At 41.1% G+C, this 24,417-nt stretch overlaps 1 pseudogene; it reads left to right on the forward strand.

The window, feature by feature from the left end:
• Positions 1–1,003: 1,003 nt before the first annotated feature.
• LOC127425880 (tRNA modification GTPase GTPBP3, mitochondrial-like) lies at positions 1,004–23,261 on the forward strand (annotated as a pseudogene).
• The last annotated feature ends 1,156 nt before the right edge of the window (positions 23,262–24,417 follow it).

A 24,417-nucleotide genomic window follows, 5' to 3' on the forward strand; every position in this document is an offset into this window, starting at 1 on the left:
CATAACACCAGAATTAAGTGTATATAGAATATAAAACCGAAGGTGTTAAAGATTTAATCATTAGTTGAAATAGCTTTACTAGAGGGTTCAAGACATTAGTCTTGCCCTATTGCTTTTACAAGCAAGCACCTTCTAAGCCAAGCAATAACCTTTTTACTTACTCATCAACCTCATTACTTAAACATACAAAAACGGGACTCTTCATAGCCATACTACAAAAAGGAGGCAGGCAGCGCACACTGTATGGACCTAAACATGTAACTGAAACCTTTGTAATGCTATAAGATGTAATATATTATCTAGCACAATATTTTTCCATTTATATTTATTTTGGCAGTATCTATATGTTAACTGATTATCTGGTGTTGCATTAACTGAAAGAGCAAACCACATTCACTGTTTTAAATGAAAAGAACTGTGATTTCTGAAATAGTTCTTAATTCGAAACTTTAAATCATTGCAGACTTGAATCTCAAACCTTACTAGTTTAAAGGATCAGTGCATGAGGGCAGAAGCAACCAGGTGAAACTTAGTTGAAAAATATTGTAGCTCATAGTCAGTTCCTGTTGTTGATGGTGTCCTTTTTATTTATTTATTTATTTATTTTATTTTTTTTTACAATAACTTTAATTTGACTCAGTAACCAGAATTACAACAAGGGATTAATCATTTGTATTTTATGTTTTTACATATTTTCATTTACACTAACTAAATAAAAACATATTTTAGATAAGGTATTATTTGAGGCACTTACATGTATGGATATATAATTGTCTCAAAATTATCTTTGGAGGGCAGGGTTTTGTAAAGGGGGGGGGGGGGGGCGCGGCTAATTCAACGGCTCAGTCACGTGAACGCTTCAGAATGCTAAAATCGCTTACAGCACCTTTAATACATTTTTCGAGATTCAAACCAAAATATGTCAGATCAAAAGTGTTACTGTATGAACAAAAGAAAACCAAACAAACTGTTGATACGATTTCTGAATCACAAAAATTGCGTTATGATAAATGGTAGACATTTGTCTACTGTTGTTGGCGTCCATACGGAAGAATCTGAGGGTGCACAGGGGGAGGGAATGACTGCTCTGGCCCGGGGACTCCACGCAGTTCGCACCGCAACCCTTCATAGCATCATACACCCCCAGACTCAAGAGCTTCTGGACTGCGGACTTGTCCTGTGGTTTCCAGGTTTGAAGCCATTTTCTATGAGAGTGGAGTTGGAGTTTCTAAGAGAGTGAGTGGAGAAGCTGCATATTTTTGTCACATGATAAAATGCACATGAGAGATATTTTTTTCATGGCAAATTACATTTTCTACATGGCAAGTAAAAGTATTTAGATCTAAAAACATATATTATGCATGTTGGCAGAGGCAGCACTATGCATTTATACATTTTATAAAAATCAGATGAAAGCTGGGACAAGTTATCTTCTTCTTGCCCTAGGTTGGGGGTTGGTCATCTTATAGAACAGACCTGGGCCTCGTTTCCGAATAACGATTGATCTTAGCGGCAAAGATGAATCATAAGATGGATTCTACTATCTACTTTTACGATGCTTTTGGGAAACGAGGCTCTGGGCAACTTACAGCCCGCGGGCCGGATCCGGCCCTCCACATGGTTTAATGTGGCCCGTGGCTCATTTATCCTAAAAGCGTTTTTTTCAATGGATATTTCAGTTATCTTGCATTGGGACCTAATGCGCCTCCACAAGCATTTAACATGCTCAGTGTTGCCAGATAAGAGACGCAATTTGAGATTTATTCTTCCGCAAATTGAAAATATTCTGCGTAATGTTATACATATTTTGTGCAGTCTGGCAACCTTAGCAAACTTAGCGATCTCAAGTACAGTATTCTACTCAAGGAAAAGTGTTATACGACCACTCTGTGTCCATTCTTGAAGCTGCTTGTGATGTTTGGTGCCCTTAATTTTGCAGGTAAACCTTCTCAGTGATGAAATATATAAGTAGATCTCAGCATCATTGACATGCAAGCAAAAGCAAGTGAGAGACAAATATGTATATGTTTATATTTATTTGTGCAGTTTAGAGATGTTGAAGTCCCTCGCACCTGTATGTTAATCTACTCTTGCAGTAATCATTTATCATAGTCATGCAGCCTGTTTTATTCAGTTGTGTGCTGAATAGAAAGTCAAACCACTGACCCTTTTAGCATGTAAACGGGTAATGTTTTGAGAATAAAATAAATAAACTTGCCCGCTTTGCGACAAACATTTAAAGTTCGATAATAATATTAATTATTTTTTTTATTAAAACAAAAATGATCTACCTTTGTAGAGCAATACAATACTTTAGGCAATTGCAGAATAGTCCCATTAGTCACATATACACTTCAGACAACTCAGTTGTCGCTGTCTTTTTCTGCATATCGCGGCGCTGTTTTGCGGCCCTCTTCAGCCAGTCGTGGTTCATTCAGCATAACGCGGCGGCTCGTTTCAGCTTATCAGTTCCCGTTTGGCCCTGTTTCGCAGCAGGCCCACTGGTTCTCCCGATGGCCAGTCCCTGTCAAGTTGTATGATCAGGGGTGTAGATTCCGGGTGGATGGGGGAGGTAACCCCCCCCCCACTAAATCAAAACAAGCAATTATACCCCCCCGATATTTATACAATTATCAACGGAAACATATAAATGCTTCACACTGCAACCCCCCCAATGTTCAAGCCAAATCTACGCCTTTGCCCCACCACCGAAATCCCAATTTAATCCCTGAAAATACAACTATTGACTAGAGGTCAGCTAATGCATTAAAATATATAAAAACATTCAGTCATTTCATCAAATTACCAGCGAGTGTGCTTAAGAAACACTGAAATGAATGGGATTCAGTGCTGGAACTATTCAGTGTTTGAGTTGCCCCATGACACGTCACTTCCGCAATCTCCGATTACAACAGAAGTCTATGGCAGTGTCGCAAGTCTCTTTCAATGGCGCTGGGTTTAGCTAAATGGTCTGAATCGTTCAGACAGCTCACGCACTGTAACGTTCGGAGCATCTCTCAATCTGTAAAAAAAAGAATTGAAATAAATAGAACAGTGTAAATGATGAGGCGAGAAGCAGTTTTCCTTTTAAGCACTAAGCTAAATCCTATCACACACTAATTTCATAAATAAACTAACAATCCTTGCTCTGGCTCAACTCTGTCGTGTCCAGTTTCTCTGTCTCGTCTGAGTGCTGCATGGCCCTATTTATGGCGCTCTCCCCGTGCTCACTGAAATTAGAGACAGGTGTTAGACATAATTTAGCTCAGGTGTAAGCGCCTTTACCGCTTTCTCTCCGGAGTGATGCTTGACCACGCCCCCGCTGCCACATATCCCCACCGCCCGACTCAGGCCGGGGCGGCATCCGGCCTGCCTACCACTCCCCCCCCATTCCTGGAAAGGAAGTCGGCAACAGCCATCTGCGCCCCCAGTCTGTGGACCACCTTGAACTTAAACGGCTGAAGAGCCAGATACCAATGGGTGATCCGGGCATTAGTATCTTTCATGCGGTGGAGCCACTGGAGTGGGGCGTGATCCGAGCAGAGGGTGAAGGCCCGCCCCAGCAGGTAGTATCGGAGTGTGAGGACCGCCCACTTGATGGCGAGACACTCCTTTTCCACGGTGCTGTACTTAGTTTCCCTTAACGAGAGCTTACGGCTAATGTACAGCACCGGGCGCTCCTCCCCCTCCACCACCTGCGAGAGTACGGCCCCCAGCCCCCTGTTTGAAGCATCTGTCTGTAAAACAAAAGGGAGAGAGAAGTCAGGTGAATGTAAAAGCGGCCCCCCGCAAAGTGCAGCTTTAACTTGCGTGAACACCCATTGACACTGCTCCGTCCACTGGACCGGATCTGGAGCTCCCTTTTTAGTGAGATCAGTCAGCAGGCTGGTGATGTCCGAATAATTAGGTACGAACCTTCTATAATAGCCAGCCAGCCCCAGAAACTGTCTCACCCCCTTTTTGGTCTTGGGTCTCGGGCAGGTCGCAATCGCCGCTGTCTTGTCAATTTGGGGACGCACCTGCCCGTGGCCCAAGTGGAACCCCAGATACCGTACCTCCACCCGTCCAATCGCGCACTTCTTCGGATTCGCTGTGAGTCCCGCTCGGCGCAGCGATCTCAGAACCGCCCTCAGATGTTGCATGTGCCGCTGCCAATCATTGCTATAAATAATGATGTCATCTAAATAGGCAGTGGCGTAAGCTGAATGCGGTCTGAGGATTCGGTCCATGAGACGCTGGAACGTAGCTGGGGCTCCAAAAATTGGTGTCAAGGGGATCTGCCAATAACCCTTCGTCAAATCCAATGTTGAATAAAAACGAGCAGTGCCCAACCGATCGAGCAACTCATCAACGCGAGGCATTGGATATGCATCAAATTTAGACACCGCGTTGACTTTTCTATAATCCACACAGAATCGCACAGACCCGTCGCTCTTAGGCACTAGAACAACAGGGCTGGACCAATCACTGTGGGATTCTTCTATTACCCCCATATCAAGCATCGCATCCAATTCTTCCCGAACGATTTTCTTCTTGTGTTCGGGTAATCGATAGGGGCGGCTACGTACCACGACCCCCCGGCTCGGTCTCGATGTGGTGATGGATGAGGGTCGTACGTCCCGGTAGAGGGGAGAACACATCCGCAAACTCCTGTTGCAACCTAGCAACCTCCGTGAGTTGGCTCGGTGAGAGGTGGTCTCCGCAAATGACCGAGGTGAACTGATTATGTTTTGAACTCACCTCCGGTCCGAGCTCCGCCTTCTCGAGGAACTACCGTAGCCAACGTCACGGGAACCGCCTCCCTCCACAATTTCAGGAGATTGAGATGGTATATTTGACGTGCGTCCCCTCTATCGGTTCGTTTAACCTCATAATCGAGATCTCCCACTCGTCGTGTGACCTCAAAGGGTCCTTGCCACTTGGCGAGTAATTTAAAGCTCGATGTGGGAAGGAATACAAGCACTTTATCTCCCGGTGCAAATTCCCTTAGCTGAGTTCCCCTGTCATACAGTCGGCGCTGTCGTTCTTGAGCTTGGAGCAAATTCTCCTGTGTTAGTTGCCCCAAGGTGTGGAGTTCTGCTCTAAGATCAAGAACGTACTGAATTTCATTTTTACTGTTTGAAGGTCCTTCCTCCCAGGCCTCTCGCAATACATCAAGCACGCCGCGTGGGCGTCGCCCATATAGCAGCTCGAATGGGGAGAAGCCAGTGGAGGCTTGCGGGACCTCTCGTACTGCAAATAACAGGGGGTCGAGCCATTTATCCCAATTTCTAGAATCACCGTGCACAAACTTACAAATCATGTTTTTGAGGGTTTTATTAAATCGTTCCACCAGGCCATCCATTTGAGGATGGTATATACTGGTGCGAATCGGTTTAATATTTAACAACTCGTACAGTTCGCGTAGTGTTCGTGACATAAATGTTGTGCCCTGATCGGTGAGGATTTCTTTTGGAATCCCCACCCGGGAGATTATTTTGAAGAGTGCCTCCGCAACACTGCGTGCTGAGATGTTGCAAAGAGGCACTGCTTCCGGATATCGCGTTGCATAGTCCACTAGGACCAATACAAAGCGATGTCCGCGTGCTGACCGTTCTAATGGCCCGACGAGGTCCATTCCAATTCTCTCAAAGGGGACCTCGATCAGAGGGAGAGGGCACAATGGCGCTTTTGGTGTGGCCGGAGGGTTAACCAGCTGGCATTCTCGGCATGCCGCACACCACCTGCGGACATCGCCGCCAATGCCCGGCCAATAGAAACGGGCTATTAGACGGTTCAGTGTTTTCCTTTCTCCTAAGTGACCCGCCATGGGATTATAATGAGCCGCCTAGAATACCATTTCCCGACGGCTCCTTGGAATCAAAAGTTGGGTTGTATCCTCTTTGGTCCGAGTGTCCTGTGTCACTCGATACAACCGCTCATTTATAATTGCAAAATAGGGGTATGAAAGTGCGATGTCAGGCTGGAGTCGTTGACCATCGATGACTCTCACTTGGTCAAAGGCGTGTTTGAGGGTTTGGTCTCACGACTGCTCCAAAGGGAAATCCCCGTCAGGGAATTCCCTGAGAAGGCCCTCTCTCGTCACCATGACGTGGAGCTGTCGAGGACGGCCCCGGCTCCGCCTCCCCTGCCAGAGCATCGCACATCACACATCTCCCTATTTTCATACAGGACCCATCCGCGCAAATTCCCTTTAATAAAATTCTAAAATCAGGCCAATCAGTCCCCAAAATCAGCAGATGGGTGAGGTGGGAACTAACCGCAGCCTCCACTCTATGTTTTTTCCCCCGAAATTTAATTGTCAGGGTCACCAGCGGATACTTGTGAATATCCCTGTGTACACATTTCACCTTCACCGTTTTAGTTGTGACCAATGCCTCGGGTTGAACCAGGCATTGGTGGATAGTGGTTTGATTACAACCGGTATCCACCAACGCTTGGAGAGTACCCCCCTTGACACTTACCGGTATCCGGTACGCTCCGGCCTGGTCGGGGGCAGCCTGTGGGAGGTCAGAGACCCGCACCACCGTCCCCAGCTCCATCAGAGGACACTGATCTCGGAAGTGGCTCGGGTCCCCGCACCTCCAACAGGCCAGCCCAGGCGCTAAGCCCGCACTTGCGTCGGCAGGCACCCCCCCTGAGGGGGAGAGTGGCGGGGCATTGGAGTAGGGAAAGGTGGTGTCGCCTCCCACACCCGGGGAACTGGTCTCAGGGGCTGAGGTCCTCCTCGTCTGCGTGGGGCAGGAACGGGACCTGGAGAGAGAGCAGAACGAGAGGAGAGAGGGGAGGGGGAAGGAACAGAGGGAGGAGATAAAATGTAGGAGGGCTCTTTTCAGATCTCCGTAGGCCAGAGGCTCGACGCTGGCAGTTGTTGAGCTGCGAGCTGGGCTTCCCCGGACAATAGTGGGATCAGTCGAGCCGCCCATTGGCCGAGCGGCCAGCCCCAGATCTCGGCGGTCCACTCAAACAAATCCAGGAAGGCCTCAGGGTCGTCCGCCACCCCCATTTTCTGTAATGCTGGCGGGGGTAACGCCGTGTGAGTGTCCGGGGTCGTGGCTGAGGACGCCCCCTGGCTGAGGCTCCGGATCGCCTGCCGGTCCTCGGCTTGAGCATGCAGGAGCTCGACAAACCGGCGGTCTTGATCTTGTCGGAGCTCAAGCAGCGTCTGTTGGTGGCTCTGATGTAGGCTGGCGAGGGCTTGGAGGATCTCCGCCAACTGGGAGGACTCTACGGGACGACCTCCATCCATCTTTGACCCAAACTTCAATCCCGTGTTTCGGCACCAGTGTAAAAGATGAGGCGAGAAGCAGTTTTCCTTTTAAGCACTAAGCTAAATCCTATCACACACTAATTTCATAAATATACTAACAATCCTTGCTCTGGCTCGGCTCTGTCGTATCCAGTCTCTCTCTTTGTCTGAGTGCTGCGTGGCCCTATTTATGCCGCTCTCCCCGTGCTCACTGAAATTAGAGACAGGTGTTAGACATAATTTAGCTCAGGTGTAAGCGCCCTTACCGCTTTCTCTCTCTCCGGAGAGATGCTTGACCACGCCCCCGCTGCCACAAACAGAAAACAATGAAGTGGAATATCTACTGTCATGATACACAGAGCAGATGACTGTTGAAAATGTATTAAGTGCACTCCAACTGCATGTCTCACTACAACTCTCTCTCATTAATGGTGAAGCAGCCCCCGTAACCTAGCAAAAAAAAAAAAAAGCTGTTTTTTAAGAGAAGTCATGGATGATTTTCCAACATGTAGGTGTCAGTTTACAGGCTCTCCCTGCTCATACGGTGATGCCGATATTTTGAATCAAAACCTGCAAGTGCATCTTTCATTTGACAGCGATGAATAACGTCTTTATTAAGTTCAACACCTGCATGTGCAGCTTTTGACAACTCAAGGTAAAGCCATTTTCCCCAACCAAACAGATATCAAAAAGTATAATTTCGGGACTATTACTATGTAAATACCATAGTGTACATCAATGCACCGCTGTATTGCCATATGATACCATCACAATACCATAGTCCTGCCACAGCAGGCAATTATTTTTATTTTTTTTAAAGGTTGCTGATTTTAAGAAACTTAAACTAGTACTGGATGTGCTGTATGAATAAGTATTTTATCAATGCTTTGTAGCCCATAGTTACATTAATTGCTACACAAGATATATACTTGTGAAAAGGAAAAAATGCAGCTCCTAAAGTCACCAGAATTATATGCTTTAGTGCCATTTTTGCAAAAAGTTTCGCCCAGGGGAACATGTCCCCAGACCCCCAATAAGGGTACACTGTTTTGCTGTACCTGTGCTTCAGGCAGTACTGTAAAAAGCTGAAAACACCTCTGAAAGTGTGTTGCCTGTTTTATTGAGGCTGCAGCATAGAGATTTCACTTCTGTTGTCACCACGTGCAAACTGATATTAATAAAATCGCTTGGCCATTCCGGGTTTTGCACACATTTAGTTACCAAAGCTTAGCTCCCCCTGTCAATGATTTAGCACCTCTTCAGCACCAGCAATCAAAATTCGGTGGCGCTGCCCCTGCATGTTGGTGAATTTGTTGTGTATAAAAACCATGTACATATTCTGGCCAAAAATTAGCTATGAATTATTAAATTAAGCATTTTCCTAAAATGTGTCAGAGGCTCAACTAAATGTGATAATGAGCTTTCCAAATGCATTAAATACTATTACATTATTCTCATCTTTAGGAACCTTAATGAAAATTTTGTTTTCAAACACAAAGTTTGTACATTTACGCTTCAGTCCCCCAGTAGTAATGTACATTCTAATACTTACATGTCATTCCAATTTGGATTAATATATTTTTATATATATACAGTATATATATCTGTATATATATTGAAGGGGTGGATGCCTGAATCACCACCTCCTCTTCTTCAATGCATATATATCCTTTGAGTGAATTAAATCTAAACTGATCAGCATTTAACCTAATGTGAATAATTGAATGATTTTAATGGAACTAATCAATATTCTTATGGGTTAATTATGCACAGTTGAAGTCAGAAGATTACATACACCTTAACCAAATACATTTAAACTCAGTTTTTCACAATTCCTGACATTTAACTATAGAAAACATTCCCTCTCTAAGGTCAGTTAGGATCACTACTTTATTTTAAGAATGTGAAATGTCGTAAAGATAGTAAAGAGAATGATTTATTTCAGCTTTTATTTCTTTCACCACATTCCCAGTGGGTCAGAAGTTTACATACACTTTGTTAGTATTTAGAAGCATTGCCTTTAAATTGTTTAACTTGGGTCAGATGTTTTGGGTAGCCTTCCACAAGCTTCTCACTATAAGTTGCCGGAATTTTGGCCCATTCCTTCAGACAGAACTGATGTAACTGAGTCAGGTTTGTAGGCCTCCTTGTTCGCACACGCTTTTTCAGTTTGCCCACAAATTTTCTATCAGATTGAGGTCAGGGCTTTGTGATGGCCACTCCAATACCTTGACTTTGTTACGCCATTTTTCCACAACTTTGGGGGTATGCTTGGGGTCACTGTCCATTTGGAAGGCCCATTTGCGACCGAGCTTTAACTTCCTGGCTGATGTCTTGACATGTTGCTTCAATATATCCACATAATTTTCCTTCCTCTTGATGCCATCTATTTTGTGAAGTGCACCAGTCCCTTCTGCAGCAAAGCACCCCCACAACATGATGCTGCCACCCCCATGCTTCATGGTTGGGATGGTGTTCTTTGGCTTGCAAGCCCCACCCTTTTTCCTCCAAACATAACAATGGTCATTATGGTCTGATCTGATGAAAAACATTTTTGTTTCATCAGATCAGAGGACATTTCTCCAAAAAGTAAGATCTTTGGTAGCTCAGCGGTTAAGGCTCTGGGTTACTGATCAGAAGGTCGGGGGTTCAAGCCCCAGCACAGCCAAGATGCCACTGTTGGGCCCTTGAGCAAGGCCCTTGACCCTATCTGCTCCAGGGGTGCTGTATCATGGCTGACCCTACACTCTGACCCCAGCCTAGCTGGGATATGTGAAAAAGAAGAATTTCACTATATATGTGCAAATGTGTGATGAATAAAGAAAATTATTAATTATTATTAAAAAAATATATATATTAATTATTAAAATTATTAATTATTAATTATTATTATTGTCCCCATGTGCACTTGCAAACTGTAGTCTGGCTTTTATATGGCGGTTTTAGAGCAGTGGCTTCTTTCTTGCTGAACAGCCTTTCAGGTTATGTCGATATAGGATTCGTTTTACTGTGGATATAGATACTTGTCTACCTGTTTCCTCCAGCATCTTCACAAGGTCCTTTGTTATTGTTCTGGGATTGATTTGCACTTTTTGCACCAAAATACATTCATCTCTAGGAGACAGAATGCGTCTGCTTCCTGAGCGGTATAATGGCTGCGTGGTCCCATGGTGTTTATACTTGCATTGTTTTTACAGATGAACGTGGTACCTTCAGGCGTTTGGAAATTGCTCCCAAGGATGAACCAGACTTGTGGAGGTCCACAGTTTTTTTTTTTCTGAGGTCTTGGCTGATTTCGATTTTCCCATGATATCAAGCAAAGAGGCACTGAATTTAGTGGTCAGACAGTCAGTGATGAGGGCTTTCCTATCCTAGCTGCTACCAGAATAAATAAAAATGAATAGATTTAGGAACGGTTGATAAGGGGTACATCAAGATCTGTCCTGAAGTAAATCTGGCCCTAATTCAATCAATCTTTGCAAAATCCAATGTTTCTTTTAAACCTTCACTATTAACTGAAATACTGCTATTGTGACCATTTCCTTTGGGTTGAAATTGTGAACCAGAAATGTCCTAAAAAATGAGTAGCAATGACAGCTCAAACGGTGAAAAAGAACAGGTCAAATGCTGTAAACAGCACTGCTCTGAAGCTTTGACGTCTAAAAAGTTTTCTGAGCTCATCAAAAAGATGGTCAGTCAGGGTTTCAATTCTGATTGGAAAATTTAGCAACAAACTGACTGTCTCGAGGCGAAGAAAGAGCCAGAAAAGAACAAGTTCTTAGCAGTGTGTGCATATTCATGAATTAGTAAGACGGGGTGTGTGCTTTTAACCCCAGACGGAACCATCTTAGAAGTATTTGATGGATGTTGTGATCTTATGATGATGCGCAATAAAATTACAGATGTGTCAGGGATGAATGTGGGTTATGATCTGAGTCAGGTTAACAAAGGGCTGGCTGTGGTTTTTGAAACAATAGAAAATAGTAAAACCTTTGAAAAAGCAGCTTTTGTGCCGGCCCCCTCAGATCTCGAGCTTTCTTATCAGCCTGCTCAAATGGCAGCTGCACTAAACACCATCCCCCAGCCAGAAGAGCAAGCTGAGAGTCCCTGTGATGAAGTTAGAAGACTGCTGAATGCAGCTGTAGGAGAAGCACCTCCGCCTAATGCTGATAAAGTCAAAGAACAAAAGACACAGTTTTCACCAAAAGGTCCTCAGACAATTAGGAACATTATGCTTTCCGCTATGAAAAAAGCTAAAGCTCCCCCTAAGGGAACAGTCTCAGCACTTCCGATCAGAGTAGCTGATGATGTCACCAGTGACACAGAAATGGGGGCTGGGGGAGATACAGGAAAATGGGTTAGAGTATCTTCATCAGAAAGAAACAATCTGCTGGCAGGCCTTGAGCCCTTGAAATTGTTTAATACAAACAAAGTTGTGTGGGCAAAAATAGAAGCTCTGGCAAGACAACAAAATATAGGAATTTGTGATGTCCAGGCCATTGTAGAAAGTCTTGTGCCCCCGAGTAAATTACAGTTGGTTCAGGCAGTTGATATTCAACCCAGAGTGCCTACTGACTGGATAGAATACTGTGAAGCTTATACAATGTACAAGCGGGGAGTTCAGAATTGCTGGGGCGGAGATCATTCCCCTGGACTAGTGTCACTCAGATTAAGGAAAGGACAAATTAAAATCCATTAGAGTATGTAGAGCAGTTTTGTTATGCTTACGAGAATTATTGTTCTGCAAACAAAGCATCAGAAGATTATGACTCTGCCATAGTCATAGAGTCCGCCACTAGTGGTCTGACTAAAGAATACAGAGACCTGCTCATTAGCGGTTCTGTTCAAATTCCTGACAGGAGCACACTGCTCGATTGGTGTGCTGTAAGCTGGAGCCGCCTAAAAGCTAGAAAAGAAGAAAAACAAGTCAATGCATCTGTTGCTGCTGCTGGAGGGGAAATGGCTCCATCAAAAATTATTGTATGTTATCGATGTGGTACAAAAGGGCATAAGTCAAGTTCTTGCACTACAAAACTGATGAAATGTGTCATTTGTGGTAAACTAGGCCAAACGAAGAAAGAATGTAGAGCTCAGAGGAGAAACCTCTCTAATGATAGAGAGAAGAGGGGGAGGGAAGGTAGATGTGAGAGCGTTAAGCTCACTGAGACTGAACTCTCAGTTGAGGAGACTGCTGAAAAATGATTAGGGGTCAGCAGCCTCCGGCTCTTGTGATTGAACTGACCCTCGCCCTTTCGTTCGTGCGTTGTTAGGAGGTCGGCAATGCATTGCTCCGATCAATACAGGGGCAGCAGTCTCTATCACTGATATTCCTTTTTAAACAACATCAGACTCTATGTACATAGAAGGGTAAAATGGTAAAGAAGATCAAACAGATGCACATGAACACCGGTATTACCGCTGATTGGACACTAAGTGGCACTATGGGGTAATTTTCATTAAGCAGGGTTAGGGTTAAGCCTACACAATAAAGCAAGACGCCTTGATTTCAAACTTTGAACTTTATTTTTTACTTATTTTAACTAAAGTTTCAAATGAAACTGGAAAAAAATTAAGTGCAATTAAAATGTGTGTTCAACTTTTTGAAAGATGGCTTTACAACAGTTGTGAAGGGCAACATCTTTGGAAACTAACCTACTTCATCCGTGCATTCTCTACCGGTCGGGTATTTCTTTGTCCGGGAAAACACATCATGTGTGAATGCATTTGTTTTGTTCCCTCCTTCACGATATATATATCATATATATCGCAATATCTAATTACATCGGCAACCCCCGGGCTGAGGGATCGGTGAATATTCTTGCTTTTAGTGATTTTGCATTGAAAATTAAATTAATTTATTTAAAAAATGAAATCAAATTGCACTCCAAACGAAACGAAAAAGCAATTAAAATAACAAAGTGATAAAAATATATATAAGTAACCACCTTTCCATTTACCGTCAGGCAAATATCTGTCTAAACATGCAGGCGGAAAATTACTTAAACAAATGAAGACATAAAAACAATTGTAAATGTAAAAATAATAATTATAATGATGATAATAATTACTGAAATATAAATCATGGTTCGAGGTGAACGTGTTTTTGTATTATTTTATGTTTTATTCACAGATGTATAGGCTGCAGAGTTGTGGTCACAATGAACTGCTCTGTGGAAATAAAGCGAACTGAACTCAAAGCACCTCCTGAGCTGAGATATCTGAGGTCATTTGCAGCACGCATAGACGATACTGTTCTTCCAAAAAAAAAAAAAAACAGAAACAAAGAAAGAGTGAGAACCTTTTACATGCGTGTTCCACTAGACTGCACGCCTCCATACAAACAGCGTGTCATACATGCACGTCATACATGCGCATAGACGGCTTTTCTGTCATCTGTTCTTTTTTTCTTTTTTTCTTTTTATCCCCTTTTCTCCCAATTTGGAATGCCCAATTCCCACTACTTAGTAGGTCCTTGTGGTGGCGCAGTTACTCACCTCAATCCTGGTGGCAGAGGACAAGTCTCAGTTGCCTACGCTTCTGAGACAGTCAATCCGTGCATCTTATCACGTGGCTCGTTGTGCATGACACCACGGAGACTCACAACATGTGGAGTCTCATGCTACCCTCTGTGATCCATGCACAACCTACCACGCGCCCCACTGAGAGCAAGAACCATTAATCGCGACCACGAGGAGGTTACCCCATGTGACTACCCTCCCTAGCAACCGGGCCAATTCGGTTGCTTAGGAGACCTGGCTGGAGTCACTCAGCACACCCCGGATTCGAACTTGCGACTCCAGGGGTGCTAGTCAGCGTCAATATTCACTGAGCTACCCAGGCCCCCTCTGTCATCTGTTCTTAATAATATAATAAAGTGTGTTTCTTCAAGTGTGTGTCTGTGTATCTACGGGCAAATTATTTGTTATATTAATTTGATAATAATAATAGCCTGATAATAATAATAATAATTTAATACATTAATGGGAAAACGAGCCAAATATCGTCTTGACATCGTCAAAGGCATCAGCTATTGGCAATCACTCTGACCATCGTCGATCCCTGAGATCATCGTCTATCAGCAAAACCCTATTGCCTTTAGACCTCAGTCTAGTGGTTCTGTTGAACGAATGAACCTTACTCTAAAAACATCATTGAGAAAGAAGGATCTGGAGTGGGGGAAGTGTTGGCACGCTGCCATGCCCATGATTTTGTTTAGCATGAAAGCCAGCCATAACAAAACTACTCAGATCAGCCCTTTTGAGATAATGACAGGCAGGTACATGCGCCTACCTTGGGATGCTCATTTGCAGCACGAAGGATGTACTTCAAAATTATTTGAAGACACTTGATGAGTGCCTAAAAGATACTAGGATTAGTGTCAGTATAAGGCATGCCGAAAAAGATCAAAAAGATCCAAAGATTTCGCCTGTTTTACCTGAAGTAGGAGATGAGGTAAAGCTACAAAGAGAAATTGTCTCTCCTTTTGGTCCAAAATTTGACAGACCATACCAAATACTATTGACAACTAGTGGTGGGAAGATTGGATAATTTTACTGACTTGAATCTTTGAGTCTTGTTTAGCAAAATGAACGAATCTTTATTCAAGTCATTTCGTTCATTTCGTTCATTTGAGCTGAATTAAATTAAAATGTTACATTTTCAATAGCTAAATTCCCCCCAGCACGTCTACTTACGCAAACTTTGATTATAGACCCAATAAGAAAAAATTGATAATGCAGCCAAGTACAAATGATGAGAAACAGAAATGATTAGTTCACCGCTGGAATATTCTTGTCCGAGTCGTTCGTTCTTTTGTCACGACTCGGACCAGATGACTCGAGATGTGAGCTAATCATTTCTGTTTCCTGTGAGCAATGCATAGCGTATACGGCTGTCACGTGACAAAAGAACGAACGACTCGGACCAGAAGAGTTGAAAGGTGAACTAATAATTTCTGTCTCCTGTGTGAGCAATGCATAGCGTATACGGCTGTCACGTGACAAAAGAACGAATGGCTCGGACCAGAAGAGTTGAAAGGTGAACTAATCATTTCTGTTTCCTGTGTGAGCAATGCATAGTGTATATGGCTGTCACGTGACAAAAGAACGAACGACTCGGACCAGAAGAGTTGAAAGGTGAACTAATCATTTCTGTCTCCTGTGTGAGCAATGCATAGCGTATACGGCTGTCACGTGACAAAAGAACGAACGACTCGGACCAGAAGAGTTGAAAGGTGAACTAATCATTTCTGTTTCCTGTGTGAGCAATGCATAGTGTATATGGCTGTCACGTGACAAAAGAACGAACGACTCGGACCAAAAGAGTTGAAAGGTGAACTAATAATTTTTGTTTCCTTTACAGCGCCTAAGCGATTTTCACGTAATAAACGAACGGAGGTTGCGCAGTGCACATGCGCGGCCAAAACAAAATGAAAGAATCACTCTCTGAGACTACTCGTTCTTCTGAGACACATAAAAGATTAGTTCAAAATGAACTAATCGTTCATGAACGACCCATCACTATTGACAACCAATACCTCTGTTCTATTTGATAGAGGCGTATTAGGGACTGTCTGGAGACACTGGTCACAGATTAAACCCATTGAGAAAGGTCACAACCTAAATCTACAACAACTCTGCCTCATAAATCTGCATAACATAAATCTACAGGCCCAAGCTCTTTTCCCCTACTAATATATATATATATATATATATATATGCAGTATTTGTATTAAAGGTTCACTCAGAAACTTTTATCTTTGTGTCATCTTGGACTTGCACTGACACCAGCTTGGATGCAGCATAATTTAAAATCAATATTTTTCAATTTCAGATGCCATTGTCGAAATTTGGTGTTCACAGTCAGCCATAATTACTTTTAATTAATGAGTGAAAGTGTCTAATAACAGGACGGTTACAGAGATTAAGCGAGAATTATATGGCTGGTCTTATGATTCTAAAATGGCAGCCCCCATGTGTGGACCCTCTCCATGTAGAATAAAACCTTTAAATATAATATATTGATTTGTTTATTATTATGAAATAACTTATTGGAGTTATTGTAAGTGTTTCCCTAATCAAAAGCAAGATATTTTAGAATTCTAAGTTTCTGATATAACTATTATGATTATCAATAGGATAAAATATCCCTTTAGGGCATTGACTGGAATTTGGAGGGAATCTTTCAGGATTTTTAAGTATATAATTTCTGCACAACTAGTGGCACCAAATGGAATTACAAAAATAAAGGATGTTTTCAAACAACCCTTGCGAACACCTGTTAGACTCATCACATCCCTATGAACAAATAGGCCATAGTAAATAAAATATGATAAACATTTAACGAACAAGATCACTATAACATATACACACCAGACAGAAAATGTGGCAGAGGATTTGGGTAGCCCGATAACATCGCTGGATTGAACGGCAGCTGGGTGTGCTGGGGATCCAGCACATGAGGTAGGATTGTTCTTCTGGTAACTGGTAAGCGTAACGATACATATTCCAAGTATCTTACCAATTTATCTGGAGCGCGACAGTGAGCTAACTTGTGTGGCAATACTTTGAGTGTAGCTTACCTGTCGAGAAGCAACTCGGCAAGTTTGCCGTCTCCATCGAACCCCAAAAATTCCCTCAAAGTCCTCCACCTTGTGAATGGGACGCCAATGATCACTCTGGTGTACTCCGTTCTCTGTCTTTGTGTCTTTTAGCAAGTTTTCGAATTTTGGTTTTAAAGGTGCTGTAAGCATTTTTTTTTTTCATGGAAAAGTGTACAAAAAATCTTCCTACTCCAGTAAAGATATTAATGAAATAAGTGTCCTTAGATATCTCACAGGTCTCTATGACAGCTATAGACTTTGTAAACAGCAAACAAAAATGTGTCCGCGGACATTGAGGCTTTTCACCTGTCAGTAATTTTGCTTGTTCTCGTAGTGTTGTATTTGAAGCGGATCATTAAGGCTATGATTCATAATGTTTGTCAGTTGAGGGCGCTATTGCCACTGTTGAATTTGACAGCCACAGGCTCGGATTTGGTCTCAAAATTATCTTTGGAGAGTGAGATTTTGCAATGATGGACGTGGCTAATTTCAACGGCTCAGTCACGTGAAAGTTTCTGAATGCTAAAATCGCTTCCAGCACTTTTAACATCTGTAGGCAAAGCTAAATTTCTTTTCCTCTGTACACGTCTGCCATGGTTGTTCATATTCTCCCTGATGAACAGCTAATTCATGTAGTCATGCCCCAAAATCACGCTATTGGTTGAGCTAGAAAGGGATGGGTGGAGCTGAATGTCCGCTCAAAATATAAACAACAATATTTTGATAGTGCTTGGGAAGCTCAGTGTTTATACTTTAGAGGGAGGTAAACCAACAAATGGTTTACTTAGTTGTCAGTGATCAAATAAACTGGGATAGTAGAACATATTTTGACATAAAAAAAGTTACATACATTTAACTGTCCAGTGACAAAACATTGTACCAATGTATGGAAGAATGGTCCTGTTAAAGATGACATAACATCCAAGAGTGTTTAAAGAATCAAAAAAATCCTGAACCTTTTTAATCTCTGTTTCCTGTCTTGACATATATCTCACTTTTACAGGTCTTGGTAGTTTCACCAGGGAAAATAGTGCAGAGTTACAGAGATCAGCTGTTACTGTCCCACATTGTTGTGTTTTTAAACCCATTATAGAATACTGTACCATAAGTGGAATATTATCATAATTATGTGCAATCACTTAGCAACTGTTTGTTGTTCCAATATTTGACCACTAGATTGCAGCATCTGTTTGTGCTTAGAATTAACTTGCTTTGATTTCAGCCATGTAATTTCTTGAAAGATGTTCTTTCTTATAGCCTATACCTGTATGAAATGATATGCCATTCTAAAGAGAGCATAGAAGGAATGCACTTTTGAGGTATGATAAGAAAAAACTTTTATGCATTATTTTGTCTGTGTTTCAGGGAGTTTGCCAGGGCTGCGGTCTGCAGAGTCAGGTGAATTCACCCACCAGGCATTCTGTGCAGGGAAGTTGGACCTCACTGAAACTGAAGGTCTGGATGACTTGATCCACGCAGAGACAGGCACAGAAGAGACAGGCTCTTCAACAGATGGCAGGAGACCAGGGTCGTGTCTATCAAGACTGGAGTGTTCGACTTAAACGAGTATGAAAAGCATTGATCAGGACAACCAAATCAATCATGGTTTATTAGACCTACATATTCTAAACTAAAGATCAGTTCTAAAGAAATGTACATGCCCTTTGACCTCTAGATCATCACATTAACATTGTACTCCACAGGCAAAATCATTACAGCGTTGCAAGAGTATTACAATGGAAACTAAATTACATTAACATGTTTATCAGTAAAGGACTTAAATGAACAGGACATTCCAGGAAAATATTGATGGCGCTACCACAACAACAAAGGTTGCACATTGTTAGGAGGTGTGTGTTTGTGTGTGTGTGTTTGTTTGATGCTTCCTACAGTAATAATTAACCAGTGCTTCAAATACTAAACTTGTGGGTTTAAAGTCTTCTGGCAGAGGTACATTGATGTATACAAGAAAAAAAAAAAATTAAGTGTTTAAGAGCATTAATCTATCAGTGTATGGTATCCAGGTCTTCTTGTAGTTCAGTCTTTTGAATTTCAGTTGTGAGGCAATGTATTGATAAAATGTGAGGATTGTCACAGTAAACTACAGCATCACTTCATCTTTGGTTTGGATTGCTTTTTGAGTCTTTAGAGACAATTTAAAGTAATCTCATTCAGTAATTTAAAAGTAAATTGTTAAAGTTGAACTGTGTAAATCATGTGCCACTGGTCTCACCAGCAAACAAAACCTCTGATGTCAGATTGTCACGTTTTCAGAGTATATCGCATTTTCAAAAAGAAACATTTATAATTCACAATATTGCATTCATGATATTACTTGGATTTTTTTCTTCTTCTAAAATACAAGGAATGAAAGTTTCCATTGTTCATACCAGTTATATTAATAAAGGAATATTCTGGGTTCAGTACAAGTTAAGCTAAATCGAAAACTATTGATTTTAAATGATGCTGCATCCAAGCCGCTAGGTGTCAGTGCAAGTCCAAGATCACACAAGGACAAAAGTTACTGAGTGCACCTTTAATAAAATGCTTATCTGAACTGTTACCTGGGTAGGAATCATTAAAAATGTCTTTGTTTGTTTTTGCTATAAAAATAATTTTCATATATTGCCATTTTCATAAATCTTAAAATATCTATAAAGATTTCAAATGTATTTATCCATCCAGAAAAATGCCCCTACATCACATCCTGGGCCAACATCCAGTCAGACAAGTCAGACTACTGTTGCAGAGTCTTTTGCCAAGGCACCTTAATACCTTGATACTGTAGTACCGCTGTATGTTTTGTGAAGGTTATCATACCATGAACATTATACCCCTAGTCAGGAGTAAGTGTGTGTGCACGCATGAGTAATTGGTTTTACAGACACTTTGGACACACCTACGTGATGATAGGAAGAGTCTGCTTTCCTTCCGCTGTGAGGAACAGACTGAATTGGGTGTTAACATGATTTACATGGCAAAGAAACACTTGTTTCAAGTGTGTTTATAAGAGAGGTTCATCTTTTTATTAAAGTCTTTTATACAATTCCAAAATTCACTGCTCGATTGGCCAGTGTTGCTCTCTGTGTGTCACGGCTTGTGTCCCAGCTATTGTTTGTGTGTGTGAGCAGGCTGATTTCTCGACTCGCTGAGGAGCAGAGAGCAGGAGACAGGATATCCTGAGCAGGGTGTGTGCCAAGCCGTCAGAGACCTGAGAAGCCGAGGTGGAGGGGTGGGTGGGTGGCTAAATTATCCAACATGATCGGCTAATGGTTTGTGTAAAGACTCCTGAAAAGATAATTTCTTAGAAAAAGTAGCAAAGATGCTATTTGAATCTTTCTGAGAGAAAATAAACCCGTTTGTGTTTAGATTTTGGAACACGTCCTTAAAGGTGCAGTATGTAAGATTCGGAAACCCTTGTTATTAATGATACCTGTGGCCATTAAGTGAACTGCAGCCAGCTACCTGTTGCTCGTGCTCGTGCACACACTCCATAGGGACACGAGCCAGCATCGACCAAAACAATGACGTAACGTACAAAGAGTCTGAACGTGATTCACCGACATCATGCTGACAGATGAGGTAACAATTAAAATTGAAAACAGTTATGATTGTTTTACTACAAACTTTGAGATTGCATATTATATTTGACTCTCCAGTGCTGGAACAGGGCTAAAACAAAGAGTGGATATAGGTCTGAATATGAGAGACTCTAGTTTGAAGTAATCACTTTTCTTTGCATGATACATTGACTGCATTTATATGATAGCCTATGTCGGCGTTAGCTAGCTAGCCAGCTTTATCAATAGCTGTTAGCTAAATTTGGTGGATGATGACAGTAGCTGTTCATAAAATAGACTGTACATCATAAATATGTTGACACAATTCAGTATTGATGTGATTCCATCACAACTGTCATTTTGATATATCGATGCACTATTGTTTTATAATAATAGATTGTATATATTTTCTGTATAACCAAGTTACGTTACACTAATGAATGGGTCTTTTTGCATTATCTTGAACATTGTCTAGCATTCATTTAATGTGTTATTGTAGTTTACCTTGCAGAATAATTACAGATTAACATTGACATTAACCTGACTTTTAGTATAAAGAGAAGATCGTTGAAATTATTTAAAAGTTACGAAGCAAGGTAACTTGCAATTCGTCAGCATTAGCAGGCAAGATCAAGTTAGCTAATATTACACAGATCAATCCTTATGGCACTATATTTCACATGCTTTGCAGTTATGTAAGCTTACCTGTCCAATAAGAAGAATGGCAATTCATGGTTGGTTTTGATCCCCAAAACCGAATAAAGGTCCCTCCAGGAATCAAATGCCCTGTCGGTGTTCACTCTAGTTTTCGCTCGACCATGATCACGTTCCTGCTTAGCCAGATGGGATTCAGTAGATACATTTTATTTTTTTTAAAAAATTTTGGCTTACTCTGAGTTTGTGCAGGAGTCTGTGTTTATCTGGGAGCCGGACATTTGCTGGATTCCATCTCTAAGATAATGTTACCTTGTGTTGGAGTTTGTTGTCGCCATTGAATAGCAGAAGAGAAGCGATTACTGAGGTGAGGCTCTTGGGAGTGTGCATAAACGTCACATCCTTTGGATTTTCCCGGCAAAAGCAACCTGCTCCCTTCGCATGAAAATCAGTCTACAGGCTTTAATTGGCAACCTAGGAAGTCCGGGAAGGGCTCATTTTTTAAGTTGCGTTAGATGCCGTTCACACATTGGCAAAAAAAAGGCGAATATTACATGAAAAACTTTACATATTGCACATTTAAAGGAATGTTCTGGGTTCAATACAAGTTAAGCTAAATCGACAGCATTTGTGGCATAATGTTGATCACCACAAAAATTATTTTGACTCGTTCCTCCTTTTCTTTAAAAAAAAGCATAAATCGAGGTTACAGTGAAGCACTTACAATGGAAGTGAATGTGGCCAATTTTTGGAGGGTTTAAACAGAAATGTGAAAATTATAATTTTTTTAAAACACTTACATCAATTCTTCTGTTAAAACTCATGTATTATTTGAGCGGTAAAGTTTTTTATATCGTAATTTTTACAGTCGTTTTAGGGTTTGTTGACATTACAACATCACAAAGTTGTAAAATTAGCTATAACTTTACACAGAAAAGGTTTATAAGTGATATTATCACACTAAAATCATGTTAACACACACTTTATGTCTTGTGGTTATACTTTTGAAAAAGTGAGTATTTTAACGTTAAAAAATTGGCCCCATTCACTTCCATTGTAAGTACCTCACTGGAACCTCGATTTTTGCTTTTTTCAAAGAAAAGGAGGAACGAGTCAAAATACATTTTTGTGGTAATCAATATTTTGCCACAAATGCTTTCGATTGAACTTAACTTGTATTAAACGCGGAACATTCCTTTAATTGTATGGATTATGCTCATTATATACAATATATTTATTACACGGCTCTCAGGAGTGCTTGATACTGATTGGTCAGTTGCAGCTTTCTGCAGTCAAATATTTTTGTATAATGATTGCTAAACGGAAAACCCGTTAAGGGTGATGAAAGGCCCCTCCGTTTGGCATCATCCTGTCTGGGTTTATTTAGCAATTAATGATTTGATCTGAACATTTTATATATATTAAATGTGTGTTATATTAACACAATATATACAGGGGTATAGAAATTATAAGAAAAGTGGGGGGACACGCTATAAACCCTTAGCAGCTTGGCTGATGAATATTAATTGGGTGACAATATTACGATAAAGTATATATCTATATCTATCATATATGCACTGCCATGTAAATACTGTCTTACTCTTTTATTGTGTCCAACTTATTGTTTGTAATGTACTGTTGTAGCTGTTGCCATTCAGATATAGATCACTGTGTGTCATATGTCTGCTTGGATGTATGTTAAATGTTGCACAATAGTTTCCCGAAGGAACGATGATAGATTACCGCTTGTGTGTTCAGGTTCACAAGGTGACTAAAACTCTTCAAATAGCCTATAATGTAGAATTTCCCCAAAAGTGGGGGGAACGAACTTAGAAATTAGAAAGTCCACCCCAGTTGTAATGGTTGCAATACCCCTGAGTTTATTTACACTAAAACTGCTGAAAATATGATGAATTTTGTGTTTAAAATAATGGTTATATAAGTGGAGGACCTCTTAAGCTCATTTTTATGAGTGTCTTTTCATTATAGTTCTTGGTGCATGTACTGTAGAGGCGTTTATTGACTTTAGTGAAGACGAACTCATAGAGGATGGAATCTTAAATAATGATATGTGCCATACTGGATGAATACTGAATACTTTATTCCCAGAAGTCTTTAAAGGAAGAGTACACCCAAAAATTATGATTGCTCTCTTATTCGTTTGCCATTTCAAACTTTTATGACTTTCTTTCCTCTGCGGAACACAAACGATATTTTGATAGATGTATGAAATGTTCATACTAGGGCTGTCAACAGTGCTTAGAAACAAAATTCAGATTTACTCAAATTGGAATAGAATTAGATTTTTAAAGACATTATTTCAGGTTGGGGGTAACTCTAAAAGACATTTGAAGGTGCAACAAATGTATATAAATATATGTAGTATTTTAGTTAGACATCTTTGACCATTGCGTCGCTTCCCCCTGTTTTTTCAGCATCTCTTGCAGTAACGATGAATTTTTTTTATAGATGCTGTGTCAATTTAAAAGTAAATCCAACCTTTAAAACTCATCTCGAGACACCTGTGTTTTGCTTTATTCATTGCACTGCACCAGTTTTAGACCGAGAATGTCAGTCATCATCAGTGCTTCGCACACATTTAAAATTTGAATGCTCATTGTAGCATTCGAACGTGTATTTTTATCTTAAATTTGACAAAATTCAAATTTCGAATTATAATTTGACAGCCTTAGTTCATACAACGCAAGTCAGTAGGGTCCAAAACTCTCAATCTTCAAAAAGATCATAAAGGCAGCACAAAAGTAATCCATACAACTCGTATCACTTCAGAAGACATAGATTAAACCACACGAGTTGTATGGATTACTTTTATGCTGCCTTTATGACCTTTTTGGAGCGTAAAAATTTTGGACCCCACTGACTTGCATTGTATGGGCATAAACACATCATACATCTATCAAAATATCTTTGTTAGTGCTCCACAGAATAAATTTCCCTTAAATACTAGTTTGAGATGGTATAAGGGTGAGGAAATGAGTAGAGTAATTATTCCTTTAATAGACCCTCCTGTTAGCAATGGCCTCAGATAAATCACAGGAACTTAGAAAGAATTAAAACACCTGAAATAAAACAGAATTGCCAAAGTCCTGTTAAGAGTCATGGTCGTAGTGTCACAAAGCAGACATGAGTCTTATTTCTTTAAAGCATTCCTCAAAATTTTGCATGCAGGAATTCTGTGTCACAAGTGCTGTTTGAATGTTTATTTATTGCCCATGCCATCATTTGCCCCCTCTGCCCAGATGTTTTGGTGTTGTATTTACATTAAAGTGTATTTCTCAGGAGAGTTGAGGGATTTCATTGTGCGTCAAGGAACAGGTTTGTCACTGATCTCC

Source organism: Myxocyprinus asiaticus, chromosome 35 (genome assembly GCF_019703515.2).
Source record: "Myxocyprinus asiaticus isolate MX2 ecotype Aquarium Trade chromosome 35, UBuf_Myxa_2, whole genome shotgun sequence".
Classification (NCBI taxonomy): Eukaryota; Metazoa; Chordata; class Actinopteri; order Cypriniformes; family Catostomidae; genus Myxocyprinus; species Myxocyprinus asiaticus.